This window comes from Betta splendens, chromosome 16, assembly GCF_900634795.4.
Source record: "Betta splendens chromosome 16, fBetSpl5.4, whole genome shotgun sequence".
Classification (NCBI taxonomy): domain Eukaryota; kingdom Metazoa; phylum Chordata; class Actinopteri; order Anabantiformes; family Osphronemidae; genus Betta; species Betta splendens.
In genome coordinates this window covers 19,177,031-19,202,430 of record NC_040896.2, presented here as the reverse complement: position 1 = coordinate 19,202,430, position 25,400 = coordinate 19,177,031, and the positions used below count along the sequence as shown (strand labels likewise).

Here is a 25,400-nt window from a genome sequence, read left to right as displayed (position 1 = left end):
ACACAGTTAATCTGCTGATTCTGATTTGCACTATCTGTGTCAATCCCTGTTGTTGTCGCTCATCCTTATGTCTAGAATCCTCAGACTTAAGCTGATCTGAGCATTGAGACATGATCGAATTCTTATTTGTTGCATGGCTCATTATGTAAACAAGGCAGTTCTGGGTAAAAGAACACAAACAAAATAACAATGTGCCATTAAAAAAATGAGTAAAGAATGAATAAACACTGAAACCGCAGATTTATGAGTGAGAGTGAACTGGGCAGCTCACCCCTGGCTTGTTCCTGGTTTCACTATGCCAAGTATGAAGCTACTGTCTGACATGAGGGGAAGGAGTCTTGTTCAACTTCCTGAAAATGCAAACTTTTGACATGAGGTGCAGAGAATAAGCAGCGCAAAAGCAGAAAGAAATAAAGAAGTGTCTAGACATGATTGCATTTAGGTCAGACAGAGGAAAACATATGATCACACAGTCATGCACACAACGATGGCAGTACATCTGGATGGCCGGGGTCAAAGGTCGCTGAACCCATTTCACACATGTCAGCGTGTGTGTGGGCACAAGGCGCTGCTCGGCGGCCGCCGTTGGAGCGGCGCCCCTCATCCTCGGCTTCGACAGGAGTCGGCTTCTCCTCGGCCGCTTCCAAGATTGATGACGTTGGTCTTCATTCGAGTGGGTGTGAGAAACAAGTGGCCCTTTGAGACTCATTACGCCGCGGCCGCATTCGGAGAACACCGTGACACCGCCCATGATTACGAGATTCATCATTTGTACTGGACGGTCACCTGCAGAACAGAAGCGGATGATGTCATTCGCTTGTTTGTCACATGACACGCAAAAACATATCATCCATGTTTGTCCCTCACGCAAACATTTAACCAGGCACGATGTGCACTGTCTAATACCCCAGTAAAACATCCTTGACCTCAATCCCGGCCACGCTTCCCTCCGTCCACCCCCTCCCCCCACTTGCTCTTCCAGGCACCACGCTGAGGTAACCGACACTTCCCCAGCCCCGTCCTTAACCCCGTTTGCACCCTCAGCTCCAGCCAACCGCCCCCCAACCTGTCAGGGACCGGCTTCCCATGTCCATCATTGGGTGATGGATGAGGTGGAAGGTCGTCACCCCACTCTCCAGAGTTCATGATCCCATCAGCCATGCAGACACCTCCAAATCGTGGTGGGGGACGTTGTTGTCATACATTTAGGGAACCTGGGTTGTGTTGCTTTGCAAAATTCATACTTCTATGTTTCACTGCCTGTTACATCATTTTATTTCAAGTTTAATTAAGGCAACAAAGAGACAACTTACATGTCCATTCAGCCTTTGCAGCAAGTAGCCAGAAAACACAGTACAAGTAACCGATCGGTTGAATTCTTTGGGTACAGTCTCGAGATTTATTGTATTTTCCTAATAACACTACTCGTTGTTAAATATCCAGCACACTGGAAAAATAGAAAAGACTCGCCGCAAGTGATTTTCTGTAAGACACAATGAAATTTGATTGCACCCTGGTATAAACTAGCGAAGTATCTCACCCCTGACTGACCTTAAATTGCCTTCTGATGCCTGTAGCGCTGAAGGAAAAGCAGTCGTCCTATTGGCTCATTTCGCATGTGTAGTGGTAAACAAAGCTACGGTGCATCAGGGAGCTCGCCGCTGAGGGGAATCGTCGAGTGCATCCGGGGGGATCCACGCCGCTGAGACAGGATTTCTATCAGTCATGAGGCTCCGTCAGAAAAAAAGGAGTGATATACTGGGAAGACACAAGGAAAACTAGATAAAGTATTTCCATAGGAAAATGCACAATAAATGCTGCCATGCTGAATGTATTCCTGGAGAATTGCTGAAAGTAGCTGGAACACTTAAGACAGCTGGAAATAGCTGAAGCATGTAAGGCGCAGATGAATGTATTTGAAGAGAATGAGTTTTTCAAACAGAGTTGAAGGTTTGCAGAAGAAGCTGAAGCAGTTGAATTTCAAATTGAGGAAAGTTGAGAAAGATTTGCTGAAATTGAAATTGAAAGAACTGCTAAAAATACAGGAATCCACAATGTACCTAAATGTAACAAAAACAGCTAAATCTCCAATAAATAGTTTTAACTTCAAGAAATAAAAGGATAGCTTAGTTATGGAAACATTTAATACACCTGAAAGTAACAGCAGAGGCTTAACTAGTCATAACAAACCAGTTGAAAGCAGAAATACTGCTATTTTTAGCTAAGAATTTGGATTGGTTCTTTTATTTTGAAAGGATCCTAAGGAAGCACATGCAGGTAATTGCTAAACATCATTAGTCAACATTAGTCTAATCCATTATCCACACCTGCACTTCATCCGCAATGAATCCACCCTGTATTTAAGCTCCACCTCTCACCCCTGTAACTTGCCAGATTGTTAGCTCGTGTTGCGTGTTATCACCGTTTTCAGCGTTCATTGTTCTAGACCCATCGTGCACCGTGTATCTTGTTTTTGACCTCTGATTCCGAGCCTGCCTAGCCCCTGCCTGCCTTGCCTGACCTGGTCTTCTGCTCTGGCCTGTTACTGACCCTGTCTGACTGCCTGACCACGACTCTACACCTGACGATCTGGTATTGTAAAGCAATCTCTCGTGTACGAACCTTGCCTGTCCCTGACACCGATTCTGCCTGCTCCTGTAAACGCTGTATGGACTGTCCGTGTATGACCCTGCGTGATATCGACAATGAGTTGGAATAAATTCCTATTGCTATTCATATCCCAGCCTGTCCGTGCCGTGCATGTGGTTCCGCCGCCTTGCAATCTGACTAGACACAATTACTCATTCAAAAGCAAAAATAGTGCTGTTAAACCTTAACATTTGGATTAGTGTTTTTTTTTTTTTATTTTGAAAGGATTTAGAGGAAGTGTGTTATTAATTACTAAACATTCAAACAGTGTAATGAACTAATCAGTAATATGTATGGAGCTGCTACACTGAGCATCAGGAGTTTGATCTGTCACTCAAAGCTGCGCCGTTGTCATGGAGATAAAAGGCGGGAAAATCAGGCTCATTCCCCTCTGAGAAAGCAGAGTTGCACCCCTGCTAAACAGGCTTGTTACAGCAAAACCAAAATAGTTGTTAGTTAGTTGAATAGTTGAATAGCTGAAGACTTTTTTAAAGTTTGAATGGTGTCTATAGCTTAAAGTACGCTGAAGTAGTTAAAGGTGAAATAAGACAAAGCTGAAAAGTATTTGAAATAGGTTTTCCATTCATTTCAATGGAGAAATATTGATGAAAAAAGCTTAATAACTTGAAAAAAAATGAAACATATGAATAAGAAGAATGGAAGCACACCTCTCCTTAAAAAACTAAATATTTCGATGTTTGAATGGTTTGGAAGTATGCAGGACTAGTTAAATGCAGAAAAATGTATAGAATAATAGTAAGAAGAATAATAAAGATTTGAAAATCAATACAGTGAATGTTTTGCAGCATTCACTGTGATAATAAAGATTAGAAAATCAATACAGTGAATGCTTTGCAGCATTCAAAGCATTTGCAGCATTCACCTCATCCTTTTATTTAATCAAGCGTCTTTATAACAACCGCTGCCTTTATGAGTACCTGTTTCATTTTCTTGCCTCCGCTCTGACAAGTAAAGTGATAGGAATTTTATGCTTTTGATAACAATATGAGTTTTGCTTTGGCCTAGAATTCATGGCCCTGTCAGCGATCAATAAATAACAGCTGCCTGGCAAAAATATTTACGGGCTCCGACGACAAAGCTAGTTGGGAAGATGGGATTTACAGGGGGATGGAAGTGTAGCGGAGGGGAGACAGGATGGGGGGGGGCTACGGAAGGAATGCAGGATCACAGGAAAAAGGTCACGTCAATGAGAAATCGAGGCGCTGGATGTTTTCTTGAGCCTTTGCGTTGGGATTCATAATCGGTGCGCTGTCATATGAGCATGTTGATAAGGCCACACAAATGCCATAAATGCTGTGACAAGCTCGTCTGCAGCTGTCATAAGTGGGTAGAGGAAGGGGTGCGCAACCAGGTTAAAAAAATGATTAGGGGTCACAGACTCTGTGATTGTGAACTAATTCCCAAGCTAGTTGATCCAACTTTTCTGATCCTTTACCACCCCTTTAGTCTGAGAGGGTAATACACCAACAAGAGAAGTTATCTCCTGAATGAGTTTCAGAGGGTGAGGAAGATTTATATGGGCACTTCACATCCCGTTGACAAACTGGCTGTTTCTGCATTGCTGCCAAAACCCTGTGAGTTGCCTCGGTGATGACATTAATCCCTGCAGGAACGGCTCCTAAAGTGTGATGAAGTCAAACAAAGATGACGCACTGTACCCGCTGACTATAACCAAGGAAGTGGGAAGGAAAATGTCAAGCATTTCAAACGCAAGCAGCTGTAGACAGAGGTTATGGGGGCTATAAGGAACAAGTGCCCCACCCCAGAGCTTTCTGTGCTCCGACCCCTGCTGCTGCTAGAATATTATTGGTGTGAGTTCACAGGAAAAGAGTGAGACGTTTTTTTTATCTCTACTTGAGCCCCGTGTGCGTTTGGCGCAAGGGCCTCGAGGGAGCGCGGAGAATAGAAAAGGACAAGTATCCGGTGCTGGAGGGGCGTTCGCTGGCACGGGCTCCTGGAATTGGCACAATGCATGCTGGGATGGCGGCAGCCCGGGAGCCTCCTGTCAACAGAAGCTGCTTGGGGCCGAAGCACGAGGCCACGGGGCGCGATCGGAGGGAGATCAGATCAGAAGCGGAGGGGAAAATTGAGACAGATTTTCTTGCAGGTGTGGAGATAATAGACGGACAAATGATCTAATTGTCGGAACATTCTAAGGAGAATGAAGCAGAGGATGGGTGAGGGGGCGGCGGGATTTGAATTACAAAAGCTGACATACAGTGGGCAGACATAGGAAGCTGCTCTTAATCGTGTGATTCCACTCGCCAACTAATAATTAATATTGGATTACGTAATAAATAGCTACATTTCCACAGCTGCACAGAGCTCACGCAGTGAATGTTACATTAAAGGTGTGCACCTTTAACACAGAACCACATTTACACACATCCTAATCAACGAGGCCCACTTTAAATTATTCAGAAACACGGCTCGGCCCTATCCATATTCTCTGGCGAGGAAAGCCAGGATATATTTGGAACATCACACTTTTAAGAGCGTGAGCTTCAACTCCCCTGGGTCATTTTCTGCTCTGGTCTTAATTGAGAGTGTTCTGGAAAAATCATTACTATATTAATGATTTAACACAAAGTAACTACCTGCTTTTTTCCAGGAGGAAAGGGAGATTTGCTTCAAATCAATACCCATGCACGCTCATTATAAGGCGGGTAAAGTTATAGTAATTAGGCAGACACCAATAACTTTTTAATGATCTTTGTTTTTAATTGCATATTATCGGCCTGCACAGTCTGTGTGTTTATACCCAAATATAAGATAATGGTGAGGGGAGCAGTAGATTAAAAAGGGAAGGTACCTGCGAGGCGAGGTTTTTCTTTTCCTCTTTCTCTTTTTTCTTCCACTTCAGCAGCAGCAGAAGCGCTGATAGTCTGCAGCCGATGAGACCCTTCCCACCGGCCTTTCCGTCCGTTTCCCAGTAATGTGACCGTACTGTACCAGCGCCGCACTTCCCTCGGCGTCTATTACAGACAGGAAGCGAAAGGCGCGTGAAAAGAAAAGTCATAAGGGAAGTTTCAGAGAAATCAAAACATTAATACACGAGGGGATGTTGCATCATACTGTGCAACAGCATGAAGCAGTTTATTTTGTTTGCTAATAATTAATAACTTTTTTTCATTTCGAGCTGATTTCCAGTTGTTATGTTTCGGCGGGGACCTAATAGTGAGCCAATTCGCCGCTATGAAGACAAAAAAAAACAACCCAAAAAACAATCTGAATGAAAACGAGGAGAAGTCTCCGGCAGCGCTGCACAGTCATCTGTTAGCTTTTAAAGGGGAAGTGGTCGACTCCAAGAAGTGGTGGGGTGAGCGTCTGACGGAGAACGGGGAGGGTACCGGGTGAATGTGGTGCTAGAAGGCGCCCAGGAATGCCAGACTGGCAGCACAGGCCCAGCCAGGATCCCGCTTTTTCTCCTGCTTCTGCCTCGCGCTTTGTTTTTGCCTCTTCCTCACCCCTCCTCGCCCTCCCCTCCTCACCCTGCTCGCTCCGGCCAGCTCCCCACAAAACACTGCGGCAGATTGTGGATTCAACGAGTCCCCTGTCAGGCGATTATCTAGGAGCTTTAATGTAATCTTCCGCTCACACGTACCATATTTCAATTACGAGCGCCATTGTGGAACGAGCGGCACGTCCGCATCGCCAATGGCCCCGGCGCTGCCGCAACAATGTCAACTGTAAAAGAACGCCAGCTGAAGGCAATTAACGCCTGTTTTCGGAGACAATTATGATGGCTCTCACGGCGGCGTTTATGCCACGGGCGAGGGAGTGTTCGGAAATTTTTAATTTAATGACAATATGCTCGGGGTAGGAGTGGATTTGCTGCCCTGGCTCCCAGTCCCGCCATCCCGGCATCCACACTGGGAACCATTACGGCAGATAGGAGAAGATTATGGCCCCTCTCAAGGGCCGCACTGGGAGCACGGGGAGGTCCTCGGCGGCGCAGGGTGGATGGAACCCACTCATCCTCTCTGCAGGATCACAGCTGGCGGGGCCGAGGCCGAGCCAGAGAGGCGGCGGGCTGTTTGCAGAGGAAGCAGCGACTCACACGTTTCCACAGCAGGCCACAGGCTGAGAGATGCTATAGAGAGGGATCAAAGTCCGCTCAGTGGGGAGTCCTTCCTCGACAAGAGGCAGGATCAACATCATTGGGTATGAACGCTTTGGAGAATGCACTGGGGCTTGATTTGAATGTTTCTTAGTTTTTTTCATTAGAGCAAAGAAAACAAACACTTGGAGTGAAAGTAGTTTCCTTTTTCTACAAAGATTTATTTGGCATATTATTAATATTATTAGTGTTAATATCAAAAGGTGGAAATATGCAACAATTAGTGTTTTAAAGGATTCATTTTGTTCAACAATTTGTCAGATTTTCAATTATCGTCATATGAAATTTGAAAATTTCCCCCAAAACTGGAAAAGTCAATTCGGGACCCTTTGTAAAAATGTTGCTTCATTGCATTAATGGCATTCTGAATATGATCATTTCAACGTAGCAAAAACATTACACAAATTATATAGCAATTCGATTTTTTTAATCGTTTTTTTTTTCTTTTTTGCCTCAGAATGACATAAAAATATATTGTCCGTAGTTTTGGGCGACAGATTTAAAGGCTCCATTGTTCAAATAACAGAATGCAGGTTAGATGTGAGCCTCCCTCCCTCTCCCAGTGGGATGTTTGTATAAAACCCAGTCAGTTCTCAGGGGTAGAGGTTGACAGGAGTAGACATCGCCCCAGTTCCTGGGAGATTGGCGAACACAACACATATATTAATGCATTAAATGTCTTGACTGTGTTCAGCCCAGGGATGTAGCGAGAGAGAGCGACAGAGGGGTTAGAGGGAAGGGAAAAAAAGCAGTTGTAATGTATGGTGTTGTCTTGTATAGCGTGTCTGGCGAATGGGGGGGGGCGGAGGGGTTGGAGGTGTGTCGTCCAGATTATAAGGCCTGTGGTGAGAGATGAGGGATGGCTGACTTGTAAACAAGTGACAAGCGTCCTGGATGACAATTCCTAATCCATCATAGTGCTGTCAGCTGTGCCCAGTGAGGTGACGGACAGGACCCAGGAGAGGGGACAGCTGCTGCACGTCAATCCACATCATAATTTGAAAAGCTTTTCAGCGCGAGCTGAAGCGGAGCGAGGAAAAGGCTCCGGCATCCCACAATCTGCTGCTTCCTGCTCTGCTCTCTTCCAGCTTCCCGCTGTCTTCCTCACCCGAAAGCTTCTACGACAAGAGGAATGTTTTGATATCATTTTTATGCGGACGTGAAAATTTTTTCATTGCGTTTGAAAAGTCCAATACAACTAAAGTAGAGTTCACTCGACGGGGCAGAAACAAAACCTTCATTCTTCTGCACTATTTTAGCCACAATCTTTATGATGATTTGGTTTTTACTGTCAAATCAGGTTTTCAGGTTGTATACTTTTTTATCTAGCCTATATGTTTTGTTTATATCCTTTTTTCTTTATGTTCTTTTAATTCCTGCAACGCAACCGTAAAGTCTAGCAGGTATTGATTTCCACAGCATTCAATGACAATTTTCTCAAAATAAAAAAATAAAAAACAACAGAAAATCAAAATAAAAACTTGTGAACATAATAATCCACCAGTTCCATATACACCTTTAACTGCAGCGATGGACGACTCTGGGTCTCGCTGCGGGTGATGTCACCCAAAACAAAATTTAGCAACATACGAAAAACCACAAGCATACATTTCTGTGACAAAAATGTAAACTCATAGTTATTGTCTACCAAGAAGATAACTAATAATCTGCATCAACAGACATTTTGTTAGCTGTCTACAGTAGTTGCTCTTCTGCTGTATTTTATATGGTTCTGAAAGTTGTGTAGTTCAGTCATGGAACAGCCCACATATTGTTAAGATCATGTTAGGCCTCATCTTGGGCAGGTCAGATGTAAACACTGCTATGAGCTGTAAAGAGGTTCATACAGTATAAGTATTAATCTTCCTCTCGCCTGTCGATGGGCCGATTTAGTCGCCCCATGTCGGGTCAAGGCCCTCATTCTCTCCCTAAAGACCCCCTTCCCTGCCAAACCGGGATTTCCGATTCACGGACCTCAATAACAACTTTGATGTGGACGGCGTCCTGGAGGGCGAAGTGAAAGGCAAGAGGGAGGAGGGCTGCACAATGGCCCGACCTTCCTCCTCGTGCATCTGCACTGATCCCGCTCTAAATGGTCACATTGATGCTGCTGCTCAGCGCTTCGCTGGGAGTCCTGATGGAGCCAACGCTGGGGACGGGGCACGGCGAAGCCTGGGCACCTGCCAACAGACAGGGACAAATTGATTGAGATCAAGCCAGCTCCTATTGCGTTTAACCCTCTGCGCCTCGCAGTTGCTTCTGCTTAGAGTAAACTGGAAATTTTGTTGTTGAAAACGTTGGCCTTCATCCCTGTTGGCTCGGTTTGCAGAGACACTTAATATGTAGTGAGAAGAGACAGCTCAAGGCACTGCCAGTCCTAATGATGAAGGCGAAATTAAAAATCTCTTCAAACCGTGCTTTATTTTACTAATGTAAACAACTTATGAGAACAATTATGTTCCAAGCATTTGGGGCCAGAATGAATCCTCATGAGTGAAGAGTGAAAGTTTATTAATGCATTTGATAACAAGGAAAGTTTTATTGGTGACAATGCCAAGTTTAACCTGCCACCTTCTGGTCACACCTTTTAATTTTACATGAGCCTCTGCAGTGATTTTAAAGCTTCAACACCAACACACACACACACACACACACACACGCACACACACACACACACACACACACACACACACACACACACACACACACACACACACACGCACACAGATGGGTTTCTTTGTCTTTGTCATACACTTAAGGTCGCCACAAGACAAGAGTGGGAAGAATCAAGGAGGAAGAAGCAAAATGGTTTGTGTCGATTTAAGCAAGAGGGTAATAAGAGCAGAGGGGAAAAATCAATAACAGCATAAAATTGATTTAGTGCGTGTCATAAAACATAAGTAAGTGCTCTCGGATAGAGGAAACCCGGAGTCTCAATTTAATCTGCGCAAGAGCTGCACTGTACAGATGAAGTGATGTGAAGAGAGAGAGAGAGAGGTAAAAACCAGGGGGGGCGAGTGGCCCACAAGATAGAGAAAGATACAATAAAACCTACCAGACAGACACTTAATTGTCATATTAAAGACTCTCTGCAGTGCTCGGCAGAGTGGAAGGTTAGCTCCCATTCATCATCTGCCTAACAGCCACTTGAACAAAATCACAATTAAAATCTGCTCAATATTGTCCCTGGGACGTTTTGCGAGCATTAATTTTTTCCTATTGATTCTCCAGTCGCCATAAATCAGAAATGTTGCGGCGCATGTAATGGTTTATGGAGAAAGGATTATGGTGTTATGAAGCTAATGCAGCGGAACTGTCTCATTTACACGCAGCCTTCTCGGCCTCTTACAGGAGCGCGCAGTTATTACGCTCTGGCGCGGCCTCTCGTAAACACATGCACTGAGACTGTTTAAAAGCTGCACGCAAGTAAATGTATAACGTTTATGATGTAAAGGCGGCGGTAGAGGACGGAGTAGAGCGTCTGGGGATGCGCATTGGGGGAACCTAAAGCACCGTTCACCCAAAATGCAATGCATGTTCTAGAAAAGCAGATGCTTTCAGTGGAAAGCAGAAACAGAAACCCAGTTATTCCGAACAGAATGTGATTCAACAGTTCTTACAGGAACTGTCCCTCCAGTGAGAACACTTCATTTATGGTCACTTTGAATGTTTCCAACCTATTACACGTAATGGTACGAGGCCGGTTGATGTTTCACAATCTAGAGAACACACGATTATCTGCACCATGATTATCGCTACCCTCATTTCACCAGCAGCACTAACAACGACCATGCTGCTGTTTTATATCTGACGTTAATTTAAACTTTATTCCTAGATTTGATCTTTTTCAAAAGAACAACTTCAAATGAAAAAAATAAATATGAGAGAAAAATATTAAATCACATAATCACTGAATAAAAGTAAAGTTTATTATTAGGAAGTTATGGCATAAGCAACATTGATTTCTAAGCTTCTGTCTGGTCTGACTGTGAAGCAGGGAAACAGTGCTTCCACCACCACAGGGACACAAAGCTGGTTTTTGATGGCGAAAGCCCAGCAGCTCAGTGATCCAAGCGATCCCGGCTCTGACTATCATAGCTCAATCTGAGCGAGGGGGAAAGAGAGGCCCAGTGCCCCAGCATCAAATCATCATCACATAAAATGGTCCTGACACCAGCTAAAAAGGGAGATGGATCATGTGGCTTTGTGGTGCCAGAGAAGTTTGTCCCCTGATAGAGCCCTTAACTCAAAGCTGGACCCCCCCCCCTCCCCCCCCCCCCCCCTCCCCCCGCCCCATCACCAGCAGACACACACACACACACACACACGCACACACGCACACACACACACACACGCACACACACACACACACACACACACACACACACACACACACACACACACACACACACAATTCTCTCTCCTCAGGGTCAACAGCTTAACAAGGCCAAGTCATAGCAAGCACCTCCTGGCTCCAGCGTCCCACGTCCAGTGCGTCAGTAGATGGAACAATAGCATATGCTCATATCCCTAACGACCAACATGATATAACAGTGTGAAGATGAAAAAGCGCTTCTTTCTGATTCCACCGTGTAAAACTGTCCACAACTATAAGTCCATCTGTTTTAATGACAAGCACCTTTTTTGCATGTGTTTATACAGCTGCGCATTTGGTTCCTCATTTGAGTCATGTTTTTTAGAAAAAGGAAGGTTTACATTAATTTTCACTTTCAAAATATAATTTCACAACCTGTACTGTCAATACGAGAATCTCCAGTCATGAGGCCTCTTACGCGGCTTCAGATGATAAATCATCTTCTCGTCCGTTATCTAAATACCCACGTCTCCCCTGAATAATGCCTTTTGAGCGGCTGTGACAGTGTCTGCCAACATGACAGCGGTGAAACAAATGCGGCCGGCGGCGCGATACTGTAACTTGATCTCCGGCTGCAATCTTTCCCGCGCCAGCGAGGACTTCGCCGTCGGCCTCCGCCGCCGCCCAGCGCCGCGTCGCCCAGATAAATTCCCGTGACAGTCGGCGAAACGCTCCCATAAGCAGTGACACAGGATGATTTCCCGCCTCTGACAAGCCCCAGTATTGAGTATGATAACACTTACTTTGTCTTCATCCTTGGCTGGAGTATAATATCAATCCATTTGATGATCCAGCAAACCGAGTCGAGCACTTGTGTATCAATCTTCATACATCGCTGCCTGGTGTCCAACAAAAAGCCCAGAATGGGATCATTCAATCACTGGAGGGCTGCTCTGTGTAGCGCACACTTGGCCTTCTCCACAGCTCAACTCTCTCCCTCCCTGTCATCATGACTCCTATTTTTCATTATCTTCTTCTCCTTGTCTCTTTCTTTTGCTCGGTGTGGATAAAAACACTCACATTATTGATGATCCCGTCATCATACTATATAGGATCTACTGTACAAGCCTCTCCCGCTTCCACTTCCTGTACCTTAAACACACGTGAATTGACACTTCTTCACCTTTTACGTGTCACTATTGTAAAAACATCCAAATGATGAATCTCCTTTTGGGATTAATAAAGTTCACACGTGCGGCACTCAGACGGACAGGACCCATTTTTGGTGCGTTCTCACCAGGAATCATCCGTTTGAATTCGGTGCATCAGCACTTTTGACGGAAAAAAAAAGTGTAAAGCACTAAACGTTTGTATTATCCTCTGCCCTGGCTGAAGGATATAATAAAGGGAATCAACACACGCACTCAGCAGCTGCAGACGCTCTGAGCGACTCCCCGCATCAGACATCAGATATCAGACAGATTTGGGACTGCAGCTCTGAACGAGAAGGTTCACCTTCACCCACTTAAAGTCCTGACACCATCAGAGCTGCAGTGAATGTGTGGAAAGGGCTTCAGCCAAACAGAGACTAGATGCCACGACTGACCAGCACCTTGTTGTTATTACAATTTAACATTCTGTAAGCATTTAGTAACAGCTATAGGGATTTCCAATACAGAATTTATGAAATGAAATATAATATTAATGTATATATTACTTATACTTATTAATTATATATTCATCTTTAACAAGTGAATGAAAGACTATTTCAGAAGCTCAGTAGATGTTAAACAGTTAGTAAAATGTTGAAACAGACAGAGCAGACAGTCGACGGAGTAAATTTGTGACATTTGTTTTATTACTCCTGTGCATAAGAATAAAAGTGACCTTCTGTCTGTTTATGTGGACACCCAAGGTGGTTTGCAGCAGCGTTTGCTGCACTCACACCCGCTGTGAGGCTGTGTTCTGTATTCTTCTTCTGTGAAATATGGCTCAATCAATAGACGCCCAGCAATCAACTTTTGCTTGTCAGTTTTGATGTATCCAATCATAGCTTTGGGATGTTTTGCGACGTGTAATGTTCTGCGAAGATGGGCTTTTCATATTCTTTATTGTTCCTTCCTCTTGTTTTTTTGCCCCCATCGACAAAATATGTGTTCACACTTTTGTGAAATAGAACCTCAGAGGAGGAGGGAGGTGGAGTTGGAGGGGGGTGAGTTTGGTCGTGGTGGCGGCGGGTGGAGGTGATGGAAACAATGAAATTTAACCCGTTTAAAACTGTATCATTTTCTGAGCGTACCTCAGGGCGCTGGGTGTTTATCGGCGGGACCGGAGAAGCAGAGATCACCGGACTGGTAATTGTTTCCTCTAAATCTGCTGAGCTCTGAGGAACACCGGGTGCAGTTTTTCATCAGACAAGAGAATAAGAGGGTAAAAGGACAATACAAAGAAAAGCAAAAATGCTTCAGTCAATCATGTTGGTTTTTATCACTTCATCTAACAAGCGGGCGGCGCCGCCAGCCGTCCACACTCACACACACACACACACACACACACACACACACACACACACACGCACGCGGTGAAAGCTCGACTTTAGCTGCCGCCGCTGAAACGCTCAACACCTTGGCTTTATACGAAAAGCGGAGGAAATACATATTTCGACTTGGATAGAAGGGGAAGGAGCGCCAGGGCGTTCTGAAAAGCACCTTAGCGCTAACTTGGTCCGACACGTTGCTATTGAGTCAAAGCTGCGCGACAGGCCCGCTGTCTCACTTAGCCGTGAAGTGATGTTTGCTCCACGGCACCAGCGCCGAAGTAGCGCCACAATCCACTCGGGCCAATTTGTCTCCATCACTCCATTCATATAAACACTGAATGATTTAGCTAAAATTGTCCAGAGATTCTTATGGGGATTTTTCTCAGCAACCCCCACCCACACTTTATTTTCATTACACTTGCAAGTATGTTGGTTTGGTGGAGGTTTCGCTTCCACGTGTGCATGTGGCTTTGAAAGTCTCCGATTTAGTGCTGCGGTATTGGCTCATTTTTCATATCCATTGTCGGCTTGTCAGGATGTCATAGCTGCTCCACAGCGCTGTTAGATCAGTCCAAATTTATAAATCATCCCGGATTTGACACGCTCGTTTAATCGGAGCGGCCTCGGTGCAGCAGCAGGCCTATTAATGAAAACTCCCTGCCCCGTGTGCTGAGTGGGAAAACCCAGCCTCTTTTGATTTTATTCTATTTTTTTATTATTAACATTGATATTCTGTATGATTTCCCTCAGCAGCCTGCTGGCTGTTAACCTGGCACTTTGTCATTTATCATCATATGCTGTTTGTCAGTCTGTTGAACTCTTTCAGTCACAAGTGCTTATGAAAATCACTTTGCATATTAAGGGAAAAAGGACAAACTGCGAGGCTGCCAGGTGGGCCGGAGCTCTCTCACATGTCTTAATGCGGCGCTGGTTCCAACCCTGGAGCTTGTGTTATTGTTTTCCATCTGTGAAATAAAGTAACAGGTACTTAATGTACCAAAAACAATTTGTACAGCAGTTCTTTTTCCCCATTGAAGGCGCGCACGGCTCGCTGAGGGCTCCCCTTATCTCAGCGAGGCTAATCCATTTTCGCACTGCGCTCCGGCGCTCTCATTTTACAGCTGAGGAGCTCTCCGGCTCCACGCTGGGCCTGAAATGGGACCCCAGTCACTGTGGCCCCTTGGAGTTTGCGTAGGTAAGTGTGCAGAACAAATGCTGAAAAGTCTTTAAAAAGTTAAAGGGACTAGTTTAGGTTTTTTTTTCCTCTCGCCTCACGTTCTCTCTCCCTGAGTCCCACCTGATCACCTCCATGTTTCCTGGCTCGTGCCTCGGCACAGGAACGTGTGCAAAGCGCTACCTGTGGGCTTCATGAAGGGGTCTTGTTCCTTTAAAACGAATGCACTCCTATCATCTGTTAACCTCTAGCTTTTATGAAGCGGATTTATTTATGCCGATACCCAGGCTCAGTTTGTAAAAAGGGATTAATACCATGTGTGTGAGCTAAATGGCAGCGAATGGGACTGATTGTGGTTCAAAATGATTACCATAAAACTTGATGGACCAGGGTTGCACATCAAAAGCCACATGATTAGGATGTTAGGGATGAGGGAAATCAATGATTCCTACTATTACGTGAAAATGATTTGCTGAGAAGCACTTTTTTCTAATTATATTCTTGAAATAAATTGAATTACAGATGCAAAGCAAAAATAAAAAAAAACAACACATCTTTGTTTCATCATAGTCAGAAGAATATGCATCACAACAGACTGTGGTTTGTACGACAAAAGGCTTCTGGCAGGTCTGTTGCTTGATAATGATTCTAGGGTCCCACAGCTTCCATGTGAATTGCTATCTAATGGGGCCCTTCTGTTGGTCTGCTATCACGGGTGCTTGACTCAAGTGCAGGCTGGAAACCCTTCCTGTTTGTCTGAGACAGCGAGCCAAGATGGTCAACAGAAAAAAAAATCTTTGTATCAAAAAACCCGTCAGGTGAAAAAACATGATATTTATATACTTATAAGAAATAATAATGTATCTGTTTAAATATATACAGTATATAAACAGATTCATTATTGTTACAAAAACAAAAATAAGTGAAGTCACTCAATCCTTGTTTATACGGTTGTTGTTTTCAGTCACCTGCTCACATATCACAAGAAAAGCAGTTTTTGATTTTTTACTTGCAAGCCGTGCTTCTAGCCCGTCGCCATCCCATCATGCCGAGTCATTTAGGGCATCTGTGGCCTCTCTGGCCCAGCCCCTGCAGCCTCATCAGCCCCCCGCCGCGGCCCGTAACAGCGCATGCCCACTTGGCTGGGCCAGCCGGGAGGGCAGCCGGGCCAGGACTCCCAGGACTCCCAGGCATCCAAAGCAGCTGGAAGTCCCATCTTCCCATCCCGCTTCTCAGCAAAACAATCAAAACACAGAAAATCTATAATAAATCAGTCTCAGGCTCTGGGAGCATGAAAAAAAGAGGGGCCCCGTCAAGGAAATCGCAGGTTGAAAGCCTGAAATAATGACGATTTTTCGAAAGTTTAAGGATGCTTGGCAGTTTATATTCCAATATGTGATGTCTTTTAATATGTGTGGTCACTGCTCTTAAGGCCAGTCGTTAATAGAAAGGTAAAGCACAGGTAACGTTATTAACCCTGATTACCTCACAGTTTGCAATTTTGCATAAGTGAATATCCAGAGCTGCTGCTGCTGTGATTCACAGCCTCATTCAGTTAACTCCTTTAACCTAAACAACTGTAATGGAGAGCGTGAAAAATGCATTCTGTCTCACTTTTCCTGCACACACACACACACACACTCACATACACGTGCCCTCTTGGCTCTGACCACCCCAAAGCTAATGCAGTTGACTCAGAAGGTCATCTGTAGTTCACCGTGAGGTTAGAGATAAAGGAACCCGTATTCTCTTTTTGTGTTTACCTACTCGCCTTCAGGGGATGAAAAGGGATAAAAAACACAAAGGTAGGAGGTGAGGGGGGCAGAAAGATGTTAACCCTACCATGAGTTTGTCAACGCTGGAAATGTGTGAATGTTTAAAAAAAGTGAGTTAGGAGGAGATGGATTTATCTCTCTCCCGCTCACTGAGTGACTCCAGGTTTGTCCTCTCATCCATGTAACTAATGCTGAGCGAGGCCAAGCTAGACTGCGTCTGAATGGACCTCGGAGCCGCCATGACAAGAGATTCATAATCGCAGATGAGATGACAGGTGGATCACGTTTCCAAACTTCTGTGTGTGTGTGTGTGTGAGCGCTGACAGGTCATCAGTTACCAGCAGGGACGGTGTTTTCTTAACCCTGGAGCGGCATTAAGTCGACACCTCGCCGCAGCGGAACCAGGTGACATGTTGATGTTAGGGAAATATAACAGGCGGGAAGCTGTAGGAGCTGGCAGAGAAGAAAAAAATATAGAAACAAGCAGAGTTGGAGGTTTTTATGAGGAACAGTCAAACAAAGTGACCATCTTTATGGTCTGTCTGTGAATATGCTGCGCATACAAAGTTACATGAATGCAACACATAAAAATGCAACAACGCTGCAGAAGGACTTCAAAATCAAATTTAACAAGAGGTGTGTTATAATGACGGGCATATTTCCCACCGTACTTGAACTCGCATTGAGTAATACACAGTCAACAACAAACGGACACCCTACAGTAATTTTTCCAATTTAGACCTTGGATGGTGACACCCCCCCTCCATAAGCCCAGACAGGCTAAAAGCCCCGCATCAAATCAGAGTGGAGAGTGTTGCCATAAGCATGAAGACAAACTGCTCTCACGTTTCTAAGTACAGAAGTCTATGTTCACTCACTTTGTCACAAATCACTGCAAGGCTTCCCTCCCAATCCGTCATTTCAGGATTACTGGGTGCCTCGCGTGGCGGCCACGTCCGGAGCACAAGCCTGTCACCGGCTCAGTGGGGGCAATAATTGCTATGAAATGACGTTATGGACAGCTGGAAGGTAAATGAGGATTCCTGTTTTACACTTAGTCGGATTTCTCCTCACTCCCACCTTTTTTCTGCTCTCACACCACAGCTCTTTTTTTATGAATTTATTGTCACAGAGATTTTGCTTTCCGATTCCAGAGAATGAAGAAGCCAGTATATATATATATTTCTATTCTGACCCAGGAGACAGAGAGAGGTGATAGTCAACACATCGCACACACTTTTACATCACACAGTCATTTTAATTGTTTACCTTCTATTTCTTCATTTTGTATTACAATTTTTCTCAGTCGCCTTAGTACAATTCTCAGATCAGAATTGAAGTTTGCAAACGTGTGTGCATTTCTCAAAAGAATTTGTACAAACAGCAAAACACTGTAGATTTCTTGCAAAAGCCTGTAACTTGCTCAAAATCTTTAGTTCATCTCTCAAAACTAAGTTTTAATGTCATTGAACGTGTCAGTGGCGTCAGAATATCAAGTCCTTGTGTCATTGTCTATAAACAAGACAGTCAAATTACTTAATCATGTTGTCAATATTACTGTGTACTTTAGAGAGGGGTTCTGACATAAACTATGGCTAAAGTTTGGATGGAAATTACTGTAAAATGTAAGTTACACCTTTTTGTTTGATTGCAAGAGACTGGACAATGGCAGCCAGGAGGGTCATTTGTTTATGTGGCTGGTGATCATAACCTTTCCATCCTGATGCCTGATGATATTGGAGTGATGAAAACTCACATTGTCCCAAACTATCACATACGTTGGCAGGTGATCTCCACTCTAAACCCTCTCTTCTTCAGGTTTGAGATCTCTGTAGAGTTTCTAGAAAGGTGATAAGATGCTCTGTGTTGTATGGACCAATTATGGGAATATGAGTAAGCACACCATTGTCAGACATAGAACATTGTGTTGTGCTCGAGCCATATATATGTATATATATATATATACTTGCCAGTTGATGATTATTGAGATACACCTTTGTTAGAGAAAGTCAAGTCACCTGAGAGCAATTTACCAAATCAGGACAGATTTAGAAAAAAACATATAATGGAGACGTATAGAAATATGTTTGTCACAAACTTGGTCAACCATTTTGCAGTTATAGACTAATACGATGAACTACTGACTAGATGTTTTGAGAAGTAAGACTATTGAACAGTAAACTCTATAATACATTTTGATCAGCATGACATAAACAATTGATAATGTAGCAAAGAGCTGGGAATTGTACTTAATCATTTGAATGGATGTACCAAAGCATTTGCAACATGTTCAAAGTAGTGAGAAACTGCTTATATGATGTGCACACGTGACATCATGATGTGAAGATTGAACAAATAGTTTGGAGAATTTCATTCTGATCTGAGAATTGTACTAAAGCGACTGGAAAAACTGTATTTCTAATGTGCTCCCCATATTGACATACTGCAGCACTTTACACTTGTACAGAACTAACAGACATGGAAGTGTGTTCTAGAAGAGGATGTGCAAGACAAATCACACAGTACATGGCATTCACCTGACAGTGAGCAGGAGGTTTACTCCAACGCCTAAGACGAACACGGAGAGGTATCGGGAGGAAAAGTGTCATTGCATGTGACTGAAAAAAGGATTCTGATATGATATCTCATCATAGCAACACATGGTTGGTTGGTTGGATGGATGGATGGATGGATGGATGGATGGATGGATGGATGGATGGATGGATGGATGGATGGATGGATGGATGGATGGATGGATAGATAGATAGATAGATAGATAGATAGATAGATAGATAGATAGATAGATAGATAGATAGATAGATAGATAGATAGATAGATAGATAGATAGATAGATAGATAGATAGATAGATAGATACATACATACATACATACATACATACATACATACATACATACATACATACATACATACATACATACATACATACATACATACATACATACATACATACATACATACATACATACATAGATGGATACATACAGTAGATACATACATACATAGATGGATACATACAGTAGATACATAGATACATAGATAGATACATAGAAACATAGATACATAGATAGATACATAGATACATAGATAGATAGCATTGCGAATCACAAGAGGATAAGAAATGACTTTCTTTCAGATCACCCAGTTGTTATTTGTGCCTTAATTCGGCACCTGCTCTTAGTCTTTAAGGAGGCATTGATGCTCCAAGCCCCACATTTTCCTCTCTATGGCTTATCAACTGCAGCAGCAGAGGAGCTGTCCGGTCTCATTGTCTCGTTGGAGAGCACATGTCAGGACCTATTTGCCACTGGTTACTTTGAGAGTGACATCAGTGATGACCTCTTGACCTCGGTTGACAGAGAAATGCGTCTGCGATAGTTTTCCATTACAGAGGCGAGAGGGAGCACGGACACCAGACGGATATGGTGAGATGAGGAAATAGAAAGACTGGAAAAGGCATTTAGACCCGGGTTTGACCCATCATGTATCAGTTTTATGCAGCGGCCTGTTATGAAATAAAATTCCCCTTGTGTTTCCGTCCTCTGTCCAGCAAAGGCTATTACAGAGGATATAACAAAAGGTCATTACGCCGACACCCCGAGCTTCTGAGAAAATCATTTAGTCACATCCTTGTGTCCTGATGATGACATGCTACCGCCTTGTCAGTCTGGCCATATGTGAATCACCCAGGAATGTGTCTGTAGAGTTTTGAATCAGGCGACAAATTGCTGGAAGTGGACTTTCGACATGCCTCTCAACAGGTTGGATACTGCGCTTCCATGTATGTCTGAGCTGAGCTAAGTTGACGGCTGCGTTTGTTCATATGAGATCTCTGCTTGAGGCTGCAGCCCTTCAACACGACGAATAGCCTGAGGACACATACAGAACACCAACGATGGTTTGCAGTAGGCATTTTTTGTACCACATGCTACTATTTGTTATAGTTATACTACTACTAATGCCTCATTTGTGTCCAGAGGATTAAAACTACCCCTACAGCCAGTTACTGTACAAACGACCCAACGGCTCCTTCATCAGATTCCCACTTGCAAATCTGATTCAGCTTAAAATTGGCTTTAGAAGCATCTGTGCCGTGTGGGGAGACGTCACATGAGGGCTGATTTATGTAATATGACAGGGACGCTCTGATAAGAGCGTATCTGCCGTATCCCCCTGCGATTCTCAGTTAGGGCTCATAAAGACCCGTCACCAGGCGAAAGCATTGCAGGTCAGTGTGAAGCTGATCCTGATGAATTACATTTATAAAAGCTGCAATTACCTGATTACCTCCTCACTCACACTCCCGCTCACTGGGCAGGATTCAGCTCAGCCCTGGAATTTCAGTCAAATTACCACAAACCTTAGTGTATAGTATCATGGGTACGTGCCATTGTGACCTATTGTGTAAAATAGGTCTTCAGTGGTGAAATGATGAGCTGCTTCTTGGGATAAGCAGTAGACAAACGGGCGCATCACGCAGATACATGGATGACGCGTCCTGGATGAACGTGCTAAAAAATCACAGCCCCTCATCAGAACCCAAGTGAAAATATGAAATATGCTGCTACCATCTTCACTGCGGACCCCAAAGGAGGCCAGCAGCAGATGTTTTTTTTTTCTTTTTTCCACAGCCCACCTCCCCCCAAGCGAACTGACCTCCTCAGACCTCCCAATATACACGCTCCTGCATCCTCAGACCAGGTACACCCCGAGGATTCACAAAACAAACTAACCGCTGGGCCGCTATGGGCCCTCCCACGGTCCGCCATCTCTTCGCTCGGCATGGAGCTGGTACTTGTGATTCTGCTTTCACACACTAAATCAGACAGCGCTATGAAATGTTACATCGCGCCCGACTTACATCGCCCGTGAAGGTGATCGAGTCGGAGAACGGCAACTAAAGCCTCGCGTCTCCAGGAGGTGGGATGGGAAAGTTGGTGCGAGCATATAAAGTCGTTCCCCTCACGCATTCATAAATTCATTAGTCTAAACTTTTCAGTGTATCAGTTACATTAAGCCTCATTAACTTCTTTTTTCCTGCTTTATATTAGCTAATTAGCTCAGGGGTGGCCACAAATTAATTACCATCTTCTACAGCCTCATGCAATTGCGTTGTGTTTATTTAGTCTCTCCTATTAACTTTTAATCTTTTCCCACTCGTAAAAACAGGCAATTAACATTTTTTGATAAACAAAAATGATGCAAGCTCAGGGATAATCAGCCGCGCTGCGTGTCGTCCTGGCAAAATTACCCTGTCAGCTAATTTGACCCCCCAAACCATCTCAGTCCAGACAGGGCTCTTTAGACCGTTAGCCAGGCTAGTGTGCGTTTCTCCAGCACACCTTCCCCCACGACACACACAAGGCGCTTTTACCTGAGGCCAATGAGCAAACTTTGAAACCATGTCTCTAGAAGTGACGGGGACGCAATATGACGGTGGAACACTCTGCGTAGAGAAGCAGCAGCAGAACTCTTCAATTTCCCTCAGTGAATTTCAATAAACCAACACAATAGCTGCTTCATTAGCCCATTGATTCATTAATGTAGCCATCACTCTTCCTCATATTCACGGAGCGCAAACACAGATGATACAAAAGGTAACAGTAATGATAACTCCAGCCACGGTCGAATTCCTGTTAAGGCACCGGGTGGCTATCCACTTTGATAAAGAGGCCCATTTATACGCTGTCTCCCGGTGCAGGGTCATCCTTCTCCATATTCTGTGTATTGACCCGGGTTGTTCCTTTTATTACAAGCAGGTTTTTTATTGAAGGATGATTACATTGAATGATGTCAAGCGAGGGGAGAAAAGATCGACCAGAATAATGACGTTCCGGCGAGGGGAGTAAGCAACGGGGGCGGGCGGAGGGGGTCGATGGCTGCACTTGCCCTGTCTTTCTGCGCGGCCTCGCAAATTGAGTCGCATCCTCGCTCATCCATTATTTAAGCCCGATCGGACTCTCTTGGCAACTATGGATTTGATAATCATTCCCATGTCCATATTAAATATGTGACATAAATATCACCGTAGGGGCTTGTCAATAATAGAGCAGCGGTGTGAAACCGGCGCGTAAAAGAGAAACTAATAAATGGACGCGGGGCAGAGAGGTGATGAGAGGCTGGTGAGGGCGTTTCTCTGCTTGCGAGTACTGTAGCGTTATTGTTCAAATCGTCTGGCACTTCCTGATAGTTGTCAGCCATTTCTTAAGTATTTCTCTAGTCTAAGCATCAACCCGTCAGGCAACCTCTGGCTGAGAAAGAGTGGAATACACTATTTCATGGGCGCAATAAGACGTTTTTCAAACACAACATACATTTATTTACATGAAAAATGCATCCGTGTGGGCAAAGGAGCTGTGTGTTGGAAAAAAAAGGGTGGGGGGTTGTAAGTCACCACATAAATAAGGTGCAGAGAGGGCTGATAACAGGAAGCAGCATCTGCAAGGCAGGCAGGCAGTATGTCTCCCCTCTCCACAGCGGACCCTCCGTCTCCTGTGATTTTCCCCAGCTGCTGGCCATGAATACTGGCCTATGCACTCTAGATTAAAGCACAACACATGTTTCTCTGCAGGCTAGACTATACATCATCCCCCTGATAACCAATGACAACGCTCCTACGTATTGTCTCAGAGCGGGGGACAGAGTGCGGAACATAAAACAACGTTTTTGATGCGAGCCGCTGAGGACGTGATGTGTGTTCGTCAGCCCTCGGACCCTTCCCGTCGCCGGTGTTCCCGCCTTATCGCGTTGTAATTGTGCATGTTTGCGCTCCGTACACATGAAGTCCATCATGTTGAGTCTGCCACCAGATGCTCCTACATAATGTTAACTGTCCAAAGCTTTCAGCAGCTTTTCTTCAGCAGCAGTAGACGCCAGAAGAAGCACAGAGGCTGGGGCAAAGTCACACAGGGGCGACTCAGTGCTGCTCAGTGAACAAGGAGGGGGGGGTGGGGGTGGTCATCCCTGCAAACTGGACACGGCGTACAATTAAAAGTAAAAATAGTTTAATAAGAGGGAAGATGGCCTGGGGCGGTGTCGGTTGCTTTTCATGGAGTCTGTCGCACGAGGGTGGGCCCAGGCCCAAAGTGATGACATCAGCTCTCTTTTTAACTCCACTGCGTAAGTACCTGGGAGTGACTCACAGAGTAGGACTGTACCAACTCTACTACTAACAATGCATAAATATCCCACATCTGACTTAATTACATTACTATGCTACATATAACTAAACTGTCACATCAAATACATATTCGAACAAAACGTATTTGGAACCTCGTTAAGTCCGTCATTATGTTGAGTGGCATCATGTCGAACTTTGTAATTCAACGGTTCGTTACTGGCTTCTTTTCTACTATAACGTGTGAGATAAAGCAGGTGTTTTTTTTCCTGCAGATGCTACATTTGAGGCATTCATTTGCGATGTTAATTCACAAAGCACACATCTGAGCACATTGCTGCCTTGCTTAAGTTGGTGAACTCCAGCGTGACAAGCTACAGATGGCTGCAGCTTCATAATCAGCCGCAGCAGCAAAACCGGTTGATCTTTGTAATATGACGCTTTATGGCCTGTAAGACAGAACAGAAGGCGCGTCTGCCCTCAAAACCTCCCACTAATTATAGTTCTATTATATTACATGCCTGACAATCTCATTTGAAGATTATGCATTTGATTGGAGTAATTAGCCTGGACGTTCACTCATTCCTGCTCTGCTGTCACGTCAGCTCACTTACTTACAGGCACTAACACGTGTCTGAGAAACAAAAGCATGGCAGCAAAGTACCATACATTTAGAAGCGGCGGGACATGATGTCTTCTTTGTTCGCGTCTATTGTCACGTTCATTGATATTGTTAGTATGAGCATGCAGAAGGACAGAAGAGTGCTAATAGCAAAGACGTGAACAGGCAAACAGGTTTAGAGAAGCCGTGAAATGTGCATGTGGAAGATGCTCACTTTTAATGAGAGGACCCACTGTCACTGTTGCATCAGGGTAGAGGTAAGTATCAGTGGAGCAGGGAAACAAATTCAATAATAATTAACTTGGGTCATCTACTCATCTGCTATGGCTCATAAACCTTAGAGAAAATTTCCCCAAGAACTTTTGCAGAGTCTTAAAGTCTCCCACATGCTCTGCACACACACAATGCACCTCCAGCTTTACTTGCTCTGCTCATTGGTTTCTAACAGCTCAAAAGGAATAATATTCCTTTTTTTCATATTCACGGATGTCCTCATTGTATGAGAACCCATATGAATAATGACCTGACCTGATGTTTTACAAATTCATAAGGAAAGATGACATTTGGCTTCCAAACATTATCTGTCCTTGCCAAAATTATCACACGATGCAGGCTAGATATTTTAGTGTTTATCTTTGTTTGTGAGTGCTTTTGTTATCTGTAGCTATTATCTATCATAAGTCGAGAAAAAAAGTGTATTTAGACTTCAGTTATTGGAGTTTTATAACACTTGGTCAATAGAGGCCCAGTCCATCCAAAACGTACAGTGGGTTATTATGTACTAAAGGATTAATGGGAGGAAATGTCAGTGGCCAACAATATTCAACCATTATTTAATTATTACCTCAAGAATAATGACTTCCTTCACAACTAATGCTATGCATTCATCTACTTATTGAAATTTAATTAGAATAGAATAAAAACTTAGGTTATTAAAGTTATTAACTAAATGACACCAATGTAATTTCCATGAATTTAAAAGTGCGTCTCATTGATTGGTCTGAGCAATTCACTAAAGCAATAGTCCAGATACAGTAAGAGTCTACAAG

General features: G+C 44.0%; 1 long non-coding RNA gene across 1 annotated transcript; it reads right to left on the bottom strand.

The window, feature by feature from the left end:
* Window positions 1-396: 396 nt before the first annotated feature.
* On the bottom strand, window positions 397-5,602 carry LOC129603173 (uncharacterized). The gene is made up of 3 exons (XR_008692866.1): window positions 5,483-5,602; window positions 1,552-1,758; window positions 397-786 (listed from the first exon to the last, which is right to left on the bottom strand). It is a non-coding gene; the product is annotated as an uncharacterized LOC129603173 (long non-coding RNA).
* Between the last annotated feature and the right edge of the window lie 19,798 nt (window positions 5,603-25,400).